Source organism: Rhinatrema bivittatum, chromosome 3 (genome assembly GCF_901001135.1).
Source record: "Rhinatrema bivittatum chromosome 3, aRhiBiv1.1, whole genome shotgun sequence".
Classification (NCBI taxonomy): domain Eukaryota; kingdom Metazoa; phylum Chordata; class Amphibia; order Gymnophiona; family Rhinatrematidae; genus Rhinatrema; species Rhinatrema bivittatum.
In genome coordinates this window covers 56,327,154-56,341,782 of record NC_042617.1, presented here as the reverse complement: position 1 = coordinate 56,341,782, position 14,629 = coordinate 56,327,154, and the positions used below count along the sequence as shown (strand labels likewise).

General features: G+C 43.2%; 1 protein-coding gene across 1 annotated transcript in view; it reads right to left on the bottom strand.

Annotated features, from left to right (window-relative positions):
• The window catches only part of KCNH1 (potassium voltage-gated channel subfamily H member 1), a 734,951-nt gene that overhangs the window by 98,868 nt on the left and 621,454 nt on the right, over window positions 1-14,629 (bottom strand). The window lies entirely within an intron of this gene.

Here is a 14,629-nt window from a genome sequence, read left to right as displayed (position 1 = left end):
CAATGGAGGTGATATTGCTCCTCAGTTGGAATATTATGTACGATTCTGGACAGTGCACCTTCAAAAGGATAGAAACTGGATGGAGTCAGTCCAAAGGCTGGCTATTAATGGTCTTTGATATAAAGCATATGGGGGACAGGCATAAATATCTAAACATGTATATCCTAGAGGAAAGGCAAGATAGGGGAGATGTGATAGAGGCATTTACATCCCTCCTACGTTTTATTACCTCTTTCAGTGGAAAGGGGGCTCTAGAGGGGTCATCGGATGAGGGTGAAAGGAATAATTTCAGAAAATATTTCTTTACAAAAAGGAGTTGTGGATGCATGGGACAGTATAGGTAGCAGCGACAAGGACAGTATCTGAATCCAAGAAAGCATGGGACAAGCACAGGGGATCTCTGAGGGAGTGTTGGGGATTGTAGAGCTGAACAGTTGGTAGATGGGCAGCCTTTTTCTGCCATCACATGTGTGTTTCATTACTATGATAGAGCAGTTAGGTTTCCCTTGCTGAAGGTGCAGAAAGACTAATCAGTAAAGAAGTTCCACATGATTCTTCTATAATGAGCTAACTCAAAATATTTGGAACAAACTTTCAAAAGCTGCACTCCTGTCATCAAGGTTGCTTGGCAACTCTAATTCCACGACCTATATTTTTGAAAACAGAGTCAATAATGTGCAATTTGTTTGCTGACACTTTTTCTGCAGCCACCTATAAGGCAAAGCAAAGCAAAGGCTCGGATTTATATAGAATTCTAGAGATACTATAGAAATGATTTGAAATACGTTTTAACATGGCGCTGTGTAAGGCCTCTCCTGATTGGTCACTTTTTCAAAGCTGACTTGCCCTCAGATTGAAGATCTCTACTCTTGCTTATTTGCTTCACCTGTTCCCCCTTCCACAGATATTCAATACTACCCCAGAAATATATCTGCAGGGCTATTTCATAACTGCAGTTTATAGTTTATTAAAATGTATGAATCGCCGGGTGTACGATGGCTCTTGGCGATTTACAATAAAAACATACATAATCATTTCAACAAGCCAAAAAATAAAATATACTGAACATATGAACTAAACAACTACCATTAGCCCCATTACCCCTCACCAGTGTTGTTCAGTTTGATCTTGCAATGATTTTAACTTTATTAAGCGACTTCATATGCTGTGCATGGAGGCCAAAACTAACATGGTAACATAAGATGCCTAGCGCCACCTCCTCTACATCCTTCATTTCCTGGCTCAGCTACCCAGGAGGCAGGGGAGGGGAGGGTAGGGGGAAATTTACTGCTGCAGAACTCTGGCATTGGAGGCACCAGTGATAAAGGAGGGATAGGGTAGTTTACCTTAAAAGTGACCTCAGCAGGTGCATGTAGCCTCTTTCTTTGGACTGAACTGTAAGTTAGTTTATTAACCTCTGTTGTGACTGGTGAGCTGCATCTGCCTCCTTGATTACCTACCAGGTCCTAGCATAATGCCACCCAAATGCTGAGTACAGTTCTGGATCATCCTCTCTCATTTCCCACAATGGTCACACCACCAGGAGCCAGATGAATGTGCGAAGTCACCGTCTGAAATGCCCTTTCCTGTGCAGACCTCTCACTGTTGTTTAGCGTACAAGCACTGAACTTACAAACGCCATACAGATTCAGAGCTAAGCAGCATACCTTCACAATGCCGTAACGCTACACAGCACCAAGGGATCATTCTATTAGCAAATAGGGCGCACTATTTCCCAAGAACAAAAAACACAACACCCCCCCCCCCCCCGAAAAAAAATAACCTGAAAACAGAAAACAAACAAAAAAACATCCAAAAAATGAAAAAAACAAAACAAAGACGAAAAAAATTAGTAAGCACATCTCTAGGGCATAGCTCGCTGGTTCTTCTCATGGGACAATAGACCTTCAGCTCCAGCAAGGCCCATACCTGCTCAGAAGGATTGCTGGTGTTTTGATATGGCTGCATGCTTCTTTCTAGACTGTCGCTTCAGGCATACTTGCTTATTGTGTATTGCCAACCACCTTACTGTGAGGTGTCCCTAAAAGGCTGCCAATAAATATCCTGGGTAAGCTAGATGTACCTTCATTTTTAGGAATGGCTCCATTCCCCATGTGGATTGATGGGATTAAACTTTGATAGAGGTGCTAGCCTAAATGGCATAAGACCTGAGTTTTGATGGAGAGATCCAATTCTAGTTTTTGTATACCCTACTGCAGGAAGATAGGAGAAGTAAAATCGAATTTACATGGTACCCTCCCTGTTTTAATCATCTAATCAAGCAAAAAAAATGAACAAGGAAGTCAGCCTTGGGCAGATGGTTTGTCCATATGTGGAACCTCTGTTCCGGGGAATGATTATTTCACATTTAGTGGTGGCTCCCAAGAAAGAGTTGGGCAAGTTTTGGTTAATTCGAAACCAGGTGGGCACTTCTGTCAATTATTTTTTCACCCGAGTGTTCTATCCAGTATGCTTCTTTTGATAGAGCTGTGTCGCTAGTATGGGAGTGAAGGTGCAACACACTTATGGCCATTGGCCAATGTGGACAAAGAATACGCTTTTCGCCTTCTACCTATATATTCTGATAGTTTCCTATTATTAGGGTTCACATTTTACAATCAGTTTCACTTTATGCATGCTGATGGCCTGTGCCATTTTGTGCTCCTGGTTTCAGATGTTCAGCTCATTTGTTTACTGGGTTATCTCTAAGGTAACAAGGTTTAAGAACATTGTTCACACTCTTTATCATTTTTTTTTCATGGTCCCTAGGACCACTCAGGCCTGTGATCTCATGATGCTAGATTTTCTCTCTATAGCTATCAGTTTAGGTATCCTTTTAGCTTAGGACAATACGGAGGACTCATCCACAAAATTGTCTTTTATGAGCACAGAATTAGATTATGGACACATGATATGCCACCTGCCTGAATCCAAGCTGACAAAATTGCTACCTGGCATGCAATCCTTAACAAGAAGTTTAAGTTTCACAGATCGATTAGTTTGCATGGGGTAGGTCCTTTTGCACAGGCTGGATTCTTCAGAGCAGGAATGTGCAAGCCCATCTCCTTCATAATATTCCTGTAGACCAGACAGAACTTAAATGTGCAGCAAATGTTGAACTACAATGACTTATAAGCATGGCAGGCACCACTTGTTTTAGATTGTGACCTTGACCTGTGTTCAGATGCCTCCAGGGGTGTAGGAGTAATTCAGACTATATGGTCACAGATCATGGTGGGCAACATCCTGGCCAGCTGACTGGGGGCACGCCTGACTCAATAGGAACATTCATTTTCTTGAACTGTTCTCGGTCATCATTATCATAATCTTAATATATAGGTCATGTTTCCATGCTTCTGTGGTCCAATAACTGCACCGTGGTAGAAGGTATCAATCATCAATTGGGCAATTACCACAAGGTGTTAGAATTGCTAAAAATAATTATGTTGCAACAGCTACAGCTAAACATTATGGCATGAGCAAAACATACCCTTGGTTTTCAGAATGGTATTGCTGCCTCTTTTTTTTTGTTTCAAGTGGTTTTGTTTCAGGGACTCAACACCTGAAGAAAATGAGACAGGATTAGTGGTACCATAGGAACTTTGGGAGCTAATACAACAATCTATTTCACTAGCTAAATGGATCGCAAAGGTGCAGCTGCAAGAAACTGCAGCTATTCTCTGGAATGCAGGATAGGTGACGGATACTGTGCCGGTCCAGATGATAATGGATTGTCAAAGATAAAGCCAGGTTTTGTTGGGTTTTTCATTCTATGCAAAAATTTAGAGTTGGGGTAAACTCTGTAGATATCTATTTTTGTGGGTGTTGGTGTCGTTGTTTATGGTTAATTATAGGGTTCAAATTATATGACGGATGGTTGTGAGTGTATGTGAATAAGTTTTGTTTGTTATTGCATGTGATGGAATTGCATGTGTGTTATATTGCAACCCGCCGTGGACACTGTTAGGAAAGATGGGCTAGAAATCTCATAAATACATTAAATAAATAATATCAGGATGGGCCAGGGCTGCTGGATCCATATTGGACAAAAGGCACCCAGTACACAATGTTGTAGCAGTTATGACATGCATTACCTGAGTTGTGCCGTGCTTCTTTGGAAACAAAACTCTTTAGAATTTTATTTTAAAGTTTTTATAAACCGCTAATTGGGCAGATAGCTGACCGTCTAAGCCAGGGGTGGGCAAGTCCGGTCCTCGAGGGCTGCAAACCAGTCGGGTTTTCAGGATACCCCTAATGAATATGCATGAAATAGATTTGCATACAACTGAGGCAGTGTGTATGCAGGTCTCTCTCATGCATATTCATTAAGGATATCCTGAAAACCCAACTGGTTTGCAGCCCTCGAGGACCAGAATTACCCACCCCTGGTCTAAGCGGTGTGAATAGTAAACTCAGGGGCTTTCTTTGGGGCAATTCACATTGGTGAATTATTCACAATGTCCAAGTGGAGAAACAACTCTTGTGGTCTGTTGTGTCCTTCCATCTGCACATTTCTAGGCAAATTATTATTGACAGTATACAGATCTAAAACTGGCCAGAAGGATAGAGGCCAAACATTAACAGCAATAGCAGTCTTTGTCATTTGCCTCATACAGAATGCTAGGGCTTACTTTGAGTTCAGGACACATCGCAATGTGCAGTTTTAAGTGCATGTGGACCTATCCCAATTAATGCAATTTCAATTTAGTGCAATCTTCAAGCCTTCCATCACAGTAAAAGGCCTAGTTCATAGGGTTTGGGGACACATTCCATTTGATTTGAGGCCACAATGAGCTAATCTGCCCCAAAATGTTATACAGAAGACCAGGCACTGGCAATCTTATGTCAGAATTACGGCAGACTGAACAATTACGCAGGCTCACGTTTATTTTTTCAGGGTTGCCTCAGAGGCACAAGATTGTCTGGATTGTCAGCATTCCTTCGTCTTTTGGGCAAGAAATAGAACTGAAGTACAATTGTATGGTAGTCATCCTGACCTACTAGCAAGCAGTATACAAGTACCAAGAATGGGCACATATGGCATGTAATGAGGGCAGCTCAATATCTTCATACAGCAGCAACAGCTGCACAGTGTGGCTCAATTGGACACATTAGTAATCCATCTGGGAGACAATGACCTGAGTACTTTCACATACAAGAAGTTGATTGAGCAATAAAGCATGATCTAACTGGCTTGGCTGTTCTTTTCCCTGACAGAGTCATAATTTGGTCAGACCCAATACCTCAGCAGCACTGGATACAGATGACACTTTGGAACTGAGGTCTCGGAAATGTGAAGCATTAGGTCAGCTATAGTGGTTGCAAAGGGGCAACTATCAGACTCAACACAAATGGGGTTCAGCAGATTGTTCTGGCTTTTATTGCAAAGATGAAGTCCATTTTTCAGACATTATACAGGATCTTTTCAACAACACTTTCAGGGGACTTCAAAATAGTATTTTTCAAGATAGGCCATAGCATGAGTATGGGGGGATCTGGGGCAAGATTTCAACTATCTAAAGCCCATGGCAGGGGTACCCAAGCCAAGGGTTGGATGGCAGGGAAAAAAGCCATTCACAGTGCCTTTCACTAGATTGAGAGGGGGGGGGGATTCCTTTTATCCCAGCAGACACAGGGACCCCTTCCTTACCAAGAATTATGTATCAGAGCTTGTGTTGCATGACTTACCCAGCAGGCAGCTAGTTGTGCATCGGGGGGGAGGAGCTGCCTCTGTAAATCGCATTACATGCACTGGGTGCAGCCATGCTGGTGAAGGACCTTTAACCTGGAACACAGTGGGAGCCTAGGGGAAGTGGACCGGCTTGTAGCACAGTGCAGTTGGTGGAGTGCCCAGGCTGCCTAACTAGACCATGGTAGGCAATCAACTACAAAAGCAGAACTTGGCTTGGGGTGCATATCTTGTAATTGTTAATAAAGCTGTGGCCTGTTTCATCCCAAGAATGTTTATGATTGGTTTATTTGTGGTGGGCAGAGGGAAGGGAGGCGAGGTCATGTCTGCCTATAAATAACTCATGTTAACCATGACCTCTGTCTAGGCATAATAATGAATTAATTCAAAGAAGTAATGCTTTCTGGTGTTAGTGGTGGTATAGCTATAGATTGTGTCCTAGGAACCAAATTTACATAAAACCTTGCACTTAATTCAATATTTTTTTGCTGAAGCCAGATTGTGCTTGTTCTCTGTACATTCCATGGAGTTGTGATTACAAACCCTACCCTCTGTGTTCAATTTTACCTGAAGATAGTGTGCTGGAAAGAAACAAACGATAGCCGTCCCAGCAAGCTAATCATAATCTCGACTCAGTCTTGCACACTTCAGTTTGTATGAGATTGAGGACTCGGGCATTTCTAACTTTTAAGTTTGTTTTGTATGTTTACAAGTGCGAATGAAATTTGATCAGTGCTTTTTTTCAATTAGCTTTTACCAATCTCCAGGATGTTGCTAGTGCACCTGGTATACTCCAGTCTTTACCGTTATAATGTACTTTACTTTCCCAATCCTCCAAAACACGCTGGCCTTAACCGGTTGTTCTAAACTGAGATGGTCTTCCGCAAAGATACCAAGTCAGCGAAAAATCTCAGCCTTAAATTACTACTCGTCAGCCAGCATCCATCTTTGAAAGCGAACTGCTTAAAGAAAATCAATAAGAGCTGTACCAGCTTCCTGTTTCATTTTAAGACTTGCACTGCATAGCTGCTGCAAGTTCTTTATGCAGCCGCTCTGGGACCCATCACCACGGCAGCCTCTGGAAGAGGTCCATAAAAAGAAAGCAGCTCCTTTGCGCAATCGGTATTAGCCAAAGTGCAGTTCTTTTGTGCTTTCGCTCTCTTCTAGGGCCACACGCGGTGAACAGAACCCTCTCCAGCGGGGAATCTGCAGCTCTCTGACACTGAATTGTTGTAGAGCAGACTTGTAATCTGAGATGCCGCAGAGGTGCCGCCGCTCAGGAGACAAGGGCTCTGCGGGTTCTCTCTCTCTCTCTCCTGTGAACTGCAGCAGCTACAAGAAGAAAGCTATTGAAAAGATACTGAATAAATCAGACTGTAAGACAAAACTGAGGATTAGAAAATCATTTTAGTTGGTAAAAGGCGATGCCTGATGGATGGAATAGAGAGATGGGAGAAGCTTTGGAGGAGATGATCTGAGTCATCTGCATGAGAGCGAGAGAGGTGGTAAAGGGCTTTTACCCTTCGGTGCCTGTAATCGTCACTGAACGACAGGATTCTACGGAATTTTCAGACGTGCTTAAGATAAGGGTTAGGACAGCAATTTTTTGAAAGCCATTCACGCGGATAAACTGCTATTTACCCAGATAAAAGGGCTTCATGAAAATTGCCTGCCCTCCCCGTTCCACAGCGCCTGCACTGAGGGTGGAGCATCCCTGGGGGCAGAGGTAGGGCGGGGAACGCAACGACACACACGGTTTTTGCACATTGTGGGCAGTGGAAAGGCTGCGTCTAACCCCCACCCACCCTTCCCAATTTATTGCAGACTCATACAACTTCTTCCGATAACAGTTTATTTTTGGAACAATAAATGGCCGCAGCCCATCAATACGATTAACCAGCAATAAATAACACAACAACAACATTAACATAAATAGTAAAACAACATAACAATTTATTAACTAACTTTATGTGACCAGCGAACACCCCCTGCTTCTAGGTGCCACGCATGTAAGTCCGCTGAGGCGCACGCACACCCCCGGCCGTAGAAGCTGGGCAGCTGCCACTTACACCTGGCCGTTTAAAGCCGTAGCGTCATTGCCGGCGACCCGACCATAGAAGTCAGGTCGTTTGGTCTAAGCGCCTCAGCATTCCCCTCTTCCTTTTGGCCGTTGAAGCGTCGAGGGACTGCGCCGGATCTGTTAGGCCGCTTGCCCAGTCCGAGCCGCCTGCTCGATCCTCCTAAATGCGGGGGGGAGGGAGGGGGTGTCGCTCTCGCCAGTCACCACGCAACACCAAGGGCTGCGACAGGACCTAACGTTTCGACCCTCAACTCTAGCTACCCTATCCCTGAATGGGAGGGTGGGAGGGGACGAAGCCGCGCCGACGGCGCCTGGCCGAAAAGGGGGCCGCCCACGCTGGGCTTCCCCTTTTCACCAGGCATCGCCCCCCCTTCAGGCCCTCGCCTAGGACTGCCCACCTTGCCTTCCACGCCCCCATTGTGCCCTGCTCCCTAACGGAATCGCGGGCTCTTTAACACAACTAAGGGCCTTGCTTTGAAGGGAAAAAGTGCCCGCTCAAAAAGGTCAATGCAAATCTCTCTGTGTGGGTACTTTTTCCTCTAGGCAATTTTCAAAGAGAACTTGTGCCACGTCTGCAGCTAAAAATACAGGCAGACTTTGCAACTGTGCAGGTCATTTTGGAAATTGCTCCCTACAATTGTTAGGGAGAGTGATTTCAGGTGCTAAAACAGTTATTTTATTTGTTACTATGATTTGTTTATTCACAATATTAATCATTTGCATACCTGCAGCTGTGCTATTTTGGCGAAATCATTTCTGGATGCGTTGGTGAAGGTGCATTTCAAAACTAGGGCTTTGTGAGAATAACAATGATTCTTTCAGGATATTAAGGTCTGTGCAATAAACATCCGTGTGCATGCTGAGGTCTGCGTGTGCACGCTAAAAATAGTGAACTATGCAGGAAGACCATAATGAGATTGTTAAAGAGGTCCTAGAAGATGTTAGTATGTGCACGCAAAAATCTGCATGCCCATGCATGCAAAAATCTGCATGCCCATGCACGCAAATGAAGTATCATCAAGCTCATGCTAAATAGTGTTGTGTGCTCACCCTCCGCACTATTTTGCGACTGCTTGGTAAATGGCTGTTATTTAATACCTACCGCGGACTGGTGCTAACTTAACATGAGTCTATTTACTGAGGAGAAGCTAAATCGCATGCTCAGTTCTCTTTTTCTCTTAACTTCTCCTGATAGCTTCCAAGGGGTATACATAGAAGCCTGGCACCTGGGGATTGCTTGCATTTGCAGAGGAAGACGTGAGAGACCTACTACTCTCCAGGTGAGGAGGTCAAAGGAGAACAGAGAGCTCCTGAACTGGAAAAACCAGGCCAAAAACACATGTACTTCAGATATCTGTCAAGGAGGCAGAGAACAAAGAGGAAGAGTAGAAGAAAAGTGCAGCCAGATAGACAGACCCAGTTGCTAATAGTTCTTCTATTGTTTCACTTTTTTGCAACTAAAAATCCCATGCCCTCTTCAACACTTGGAATATGCAAAGGCCGCAGCTTTATTAGTAACACAACACAAAGATCTACCCAAGCATAGCAATTACAAATAGCCAAAGATCTGCTCCGGTGGGCCTCTGCCACTTCCCAGAAAGATGCCACCCCAAGCCACCCGGCCTGTAGGCATTTAGCAAGGAGCCTCCCACAGGATATGACTACATCCAGTCATACTACCTCCCCCGGGAGTCTTCAGAGTCAACCATCTGACCCTCCTCCCCCCCCCCCCCCACTGGTTAATCAGTTGGCACCGCCCAACTCCAATCTGCTGGAGTACTCAACCACAGGAATATGCTGAAAAAACCAGGCACATGTCTCCAACCCCAAAAAGATGCGGCCTAAGTTTCCCTTAGCAGGGCATCCTCCAAGATCTCCTGAAAAGCATTGTTAAGTAGATCCTGGCCAACATCAGACATGTGCACTTCGTTACCCCAAAACAATCCTGTACACCCCTCCCATGACCAGGAATGTTCAAACTATTTAGCCAATGCATTTTTGGATTTCCATGCACAGGAGCAGTGTAAATGCATTAAATCCTCTAGCATAACTTATTAAATGGCTTAATATTGGCTTGTTAACTGTTTTAAATAATTGGTTTGGGTGCAGGTTTTATTTTATAGGTCCAACTGTCATAGCATGACTTTCGGCACCCACTAATGCCTCTGTTCCCCAGATGCACTCTCCCTTACATCGCTGCCCCTCAGGCGCACTCTCTGATTCCTTTCCCTCGCATGAAATTTACCGGTCTCTTTCTCACCAGGCACACAAACTGACCTCCCAACACCTTACTCAGCGACTCCTCTTTCCTAAAGAGTGACTCAGGGTACTTTCCCTTTGAAAGTTGTCCTCTGTTCCTGTCAGAATCAGAAAGAATCTGAAATCTACTGCACATCTTGCCACTGATTTGTGACAAGGACACAAGAGAGAGTGAGAGAGAGGCCCGATGCAGAACCTACATGCTAGTAGAATCCCTTACTCAGTCTCACACGGGAAAACACTGATAGACCTTCACCAAATACAGAATAAGTGATCACAAAGCAGAAATAGGAATATGCAGACCAAAGCTGAACTGGAAACGTCATGAAGCCACACTGCATGCAATGCAGCACTGGAGAAAGAGAAATAGAAATGCATTTCCTCCTGTACTGTGCAAAATATAAAGATATCAGAGATGTACCTTTACCAAAACGAACAGAGAAAATCAAAGAATTTCCACAAAAGAGGGAGCAGGTTAAACTCTGGATAGTCCTGGGAGAAACTGGAGAAACTAGAGTGGCAAAATATGTTGCATCCTAGCACCAGGCCAGAAACACGATGTGACCAGGGACAACATGGACCAGCACCAGAACCTGGGAATTGTTCTTATTATTATTGTCCCTTCTGTACTCTGTAATTTTATTTTATTGTTTATATGATGTAATTTTTTTCTCTTTGACAGCAATTTTCAAAAGTCATTTACCTGGGTAAATTGCTGTTCATCTGGGTATAAAATGGGGTTTATGAAAATTGCCCACCCTGTATACAGAACATGTGCAGACTTTTACCTGTGGGATTAGTTCGGGGGAGGCAACAACAGGGCATAGTTTTGTGTTTTCAGAACTGTGCGTCTTTGTCAGGGAAAATGCATCTACAGAAAAAGGTGACTCAAATCTCTGTGTGTGCTTTTTCTCTCGGCTATTTTTCAAAGGGAAAGCGTGCGCACAGTTTTTCCTTTGAGAACTACTACAAAGTCTGCAAGGATGAGTGTCCGTGAACTTTGCAACAATCTGTATAGTTTTGAAAATTGCCCACTCTAGGTTAATTTCACAGCTGCCTGCACCGGTGCACAATTATGTGGGTAATTTTGACCCGGAGATTTTTCGCCAATTTTACATTAAAAGTATGTGCATCCTTTCACTTTGAAAATTACTCCAGGGAAACCACCCGCACACATTTTACCGCTATAAACTTGTCTGAATAGTTTCCCCAAAGAAAAACGATGCCCATCCTTTTGAAAATGAGAACGTGTGCATATTGCTTGAAATCCCTCCCCAACCCCACCCTCAGGAGCACCTCTCGTCACTGTGGGTAAAAGAACAAACACAGAAGCCTTTTGTGTGCACTTCCCCCCCCCCCCCCCCAACCTATAGGGTGGGCAGTTGTTAAAAAAAAAAAAGCCCATTTCTATGGGTAAAACAGTTTTACTGGCAGAAAATGGCTTTTAAAATTACCCTCCCTTTGTTATTATTTTGGCAATATGCACAAATTGTCATGTCAATAAAGTTTCCTGAATCTGAAACTGAGTGAGAGGGAGTCACGGTGCCACTCACCTTTCCCAGGCAATTTCCTGTCTACTTGTCTCTTGAAAGACAGGACAAGGCACAGTTCCTCTCTTTTTATTGCTTGTCTTTATGGCACAAATAACAAATATGTAAGGGCAATTTTCATAGCCACTTATATAGGTATATAATGATATTTAGGCATGATTTCAAAGCCATTTCTGTCCACGACAGGTTTCAAGGGGAAAATATGCACAGGTTGCAGGTAAAAAGTCTGAAAATCCAATGTCCCCCTGTTTGACTGTATCATGGCATTAAGGTTTCAGAGGGCAATTTAAAAAGTAATTTCTGCTGGTAAAGCAGTGCTTTATGCGCAGAAAACTGGGTAAATGTACGTGCACATGTCCACAGTGCACATAACTTTACCTGCAGTAGGGGGAAGGGTTCCCAGGACCGGTGCTGGGGAATAGTTTGCAGTTCTGTGCATGCTTTTGAATTATCAAATAGATGCGCGTAATTTTTCTCAGGAACACTAACCACACGATTTAGCAGGTTATAAGTGTGCGCGGGCAGTATCTGCAGACTTTACACTTATATAACCAATCTTAAAATTATTCCCTAAATTCATGCGTTGTGCGGAAGGCGGGCATGGATTGGATCCTATTGATCTCCGCACCATTTTCAATCACAGTTTTCCCCGAGCCTTCAAGTAAATAAAAACAGTATGTGGTCCATTCTCATTGATGTCTCAAGAGTATTTTCAAACTGGAGTAGTCTCTGAACTGCAAATGCAAGACCCTTGAAGGGAAAGATCTTCAGCATAAGTGAACTTTACTCGTGATTGCAAGACGGCCCTGTAAGGGACGCAGCCAATGCAATTCCCGGGCAAACTCAGGTTTGGCTTGTTGTGAACTTAATGAAGATTAGCAAAATGAATGAAATAAAATGTACCCAGAGGGGGATTCAAAATCCACAAAGCAAATTGCTTTTCACTTTTATCAAGCAAAAGAAAACCTAAACCTTATTTTCACCTCTTTGCTCTTGCTTCAAAACAGGAAGAGGAAAATTAACGCACACTTTAATTAAGCAATAATCCCCCATCCCCCTGCTCCAGATGGGACATTTACTGGCAGTTATTACCCTTTCTGGATTACAACCGTGGATAGAATGGGCAATAAAAATAAGTAAATGCATGCTCATCATGCCACGTTAATCTATTGATAATGACTTAGCTTCTCAACACTCGTAACCGCATGCATTCGTTGAAGGCCCAAGGTGATGCAAAAGATTTTTTTTTTAACTTAAATTCTATTAGCTGACAGAAAATGCCTTGTCCTGAATTAAATTCTTGATATTTTAAGTAAAAATGTATTTGTTTTACTTTTTATTCCCAGGTGCATTTTTAAACTAAGGACTTGAAAATATAACGAGCTCAAATGAGTATATGAACCAGTACTTCTGTGCCGCAGTCAATTGGGCTCCTTGAAATCAAATGTAGGGCCTCATTTACCGAGCATTTTTCCCATAGACACGGAATGCGAGAAAAGTCTTGGTAAATCAGGCCCTGCCTCTTATAATTAGTTGGTAATTCAGAAGAGATAAGTGAATATTTACTCTGATCAGCTCCATTACAGCTGTAATCCAGGAATGAATCATGATCACAGGTGTGCATAAATCTATATCATTAAAAATCATCTGCAAGCACAAAATGTTAGACTTACTTAACTTGCTTATAATGTGCCTAGATAATGGATTCTTATTTTTCTTCAATGGCAGCTACAGAAGTGCGAGATTTAGGAAATAGGCCCTGCTTTGATAGCAATGCTCATCGTTTTTAGGACATGACTTTAAAAAGGGGGTGGGCAAGCAAGTGTAACCTCCCCTCCCCCCATCTCTTCACAGGGGGCCACGCTTCAGAGACTGCTGAGCCCCGTCAACCTGCAGCTTTCTGTAATTATTGCGTATGTCACTTTGTATATCGCTTGGGGCCTAGGCATAAGCGATTAGGTATACTTTAATAAATCCAAATACAGTGTCTGGGGAAAAATGCAGATTTGTTCCATAAGGGAGAAGTTGAACCTGCAAGGCCCAGGGGATCATACGCAGTCACTCCAGAAATGGTCCTCACAGCAAATGCTGCGTCCCAAAACACACAGTTTACTGGAAATAAATCAAACGTTCAGCAGTATAACAGGTAGAAAACATAAAGATTACATCTTGCAACATAGGAAAAATGCAGTCTTTATTTATTTATTGATTTACTTTGGCGTTTTATGTACCATCGTTCGAAAATAAGATCACAACGGTTTACAAAATCAGTGTTCAGATTCTGGGTCAACATTCCCATTCTAGGTCAATACAACATCAATTCCCTATTCTAGATCATATTCATACATAATCAAGTTCATCACAACGGCAAATACATATTCTAGGTCAGCATATCAGCATCAAGTACAAGTTAGCGAGGGTGCTCTGATGGATTGTAACCTATAATTTCCATTTCATTATCCTTCGTGTTATACTCAGTAGGTTGTCTTGTTACACTTTACATCCCTCAGTGCTTCTTGCTCGATCAGGGGTCATGACATTAAGCTCCAAGGGTGGGGGGGGAATAATATTTTTCACAGAAAGGCTGGTGGACACATGGCACAGCCTCCTGGAAGATAAGAACGGTAATGGAGTTCAAAAGGCCTTAGGCTAAACACAGAGGATCCCTGCTGGTTAGAGAATGGAAATGAAGACGGGAGTAAAAAGTTTACATTTCTGCACAGAGCAGAAGTTGCTTCTACCCTTTAAAAAACAAACTGCTGGGTGGACTGGATGGAGCATTTTGGTCTTTTTCTGCCCCGATTCACTACGTTATTACGATATATAGCGCTCACTGTATGCACAACTGTATCGCTGTCCCCCTAAGGCACCTCCGGATTTCTGCAAGACGTGGGAGAACAGCTGGCAGCGGGCAATCCATGAACTCAAGTGCAATCTTCATGCACCTTGATTAAAAGGTAGCAGAAAAACTTCCCTTGGCTCCCCATAAGGTCTCCTCCGACTCAAATACCTCCCAGAACTTAGGAATCCTCTTCTCCTACTTACGCCGTC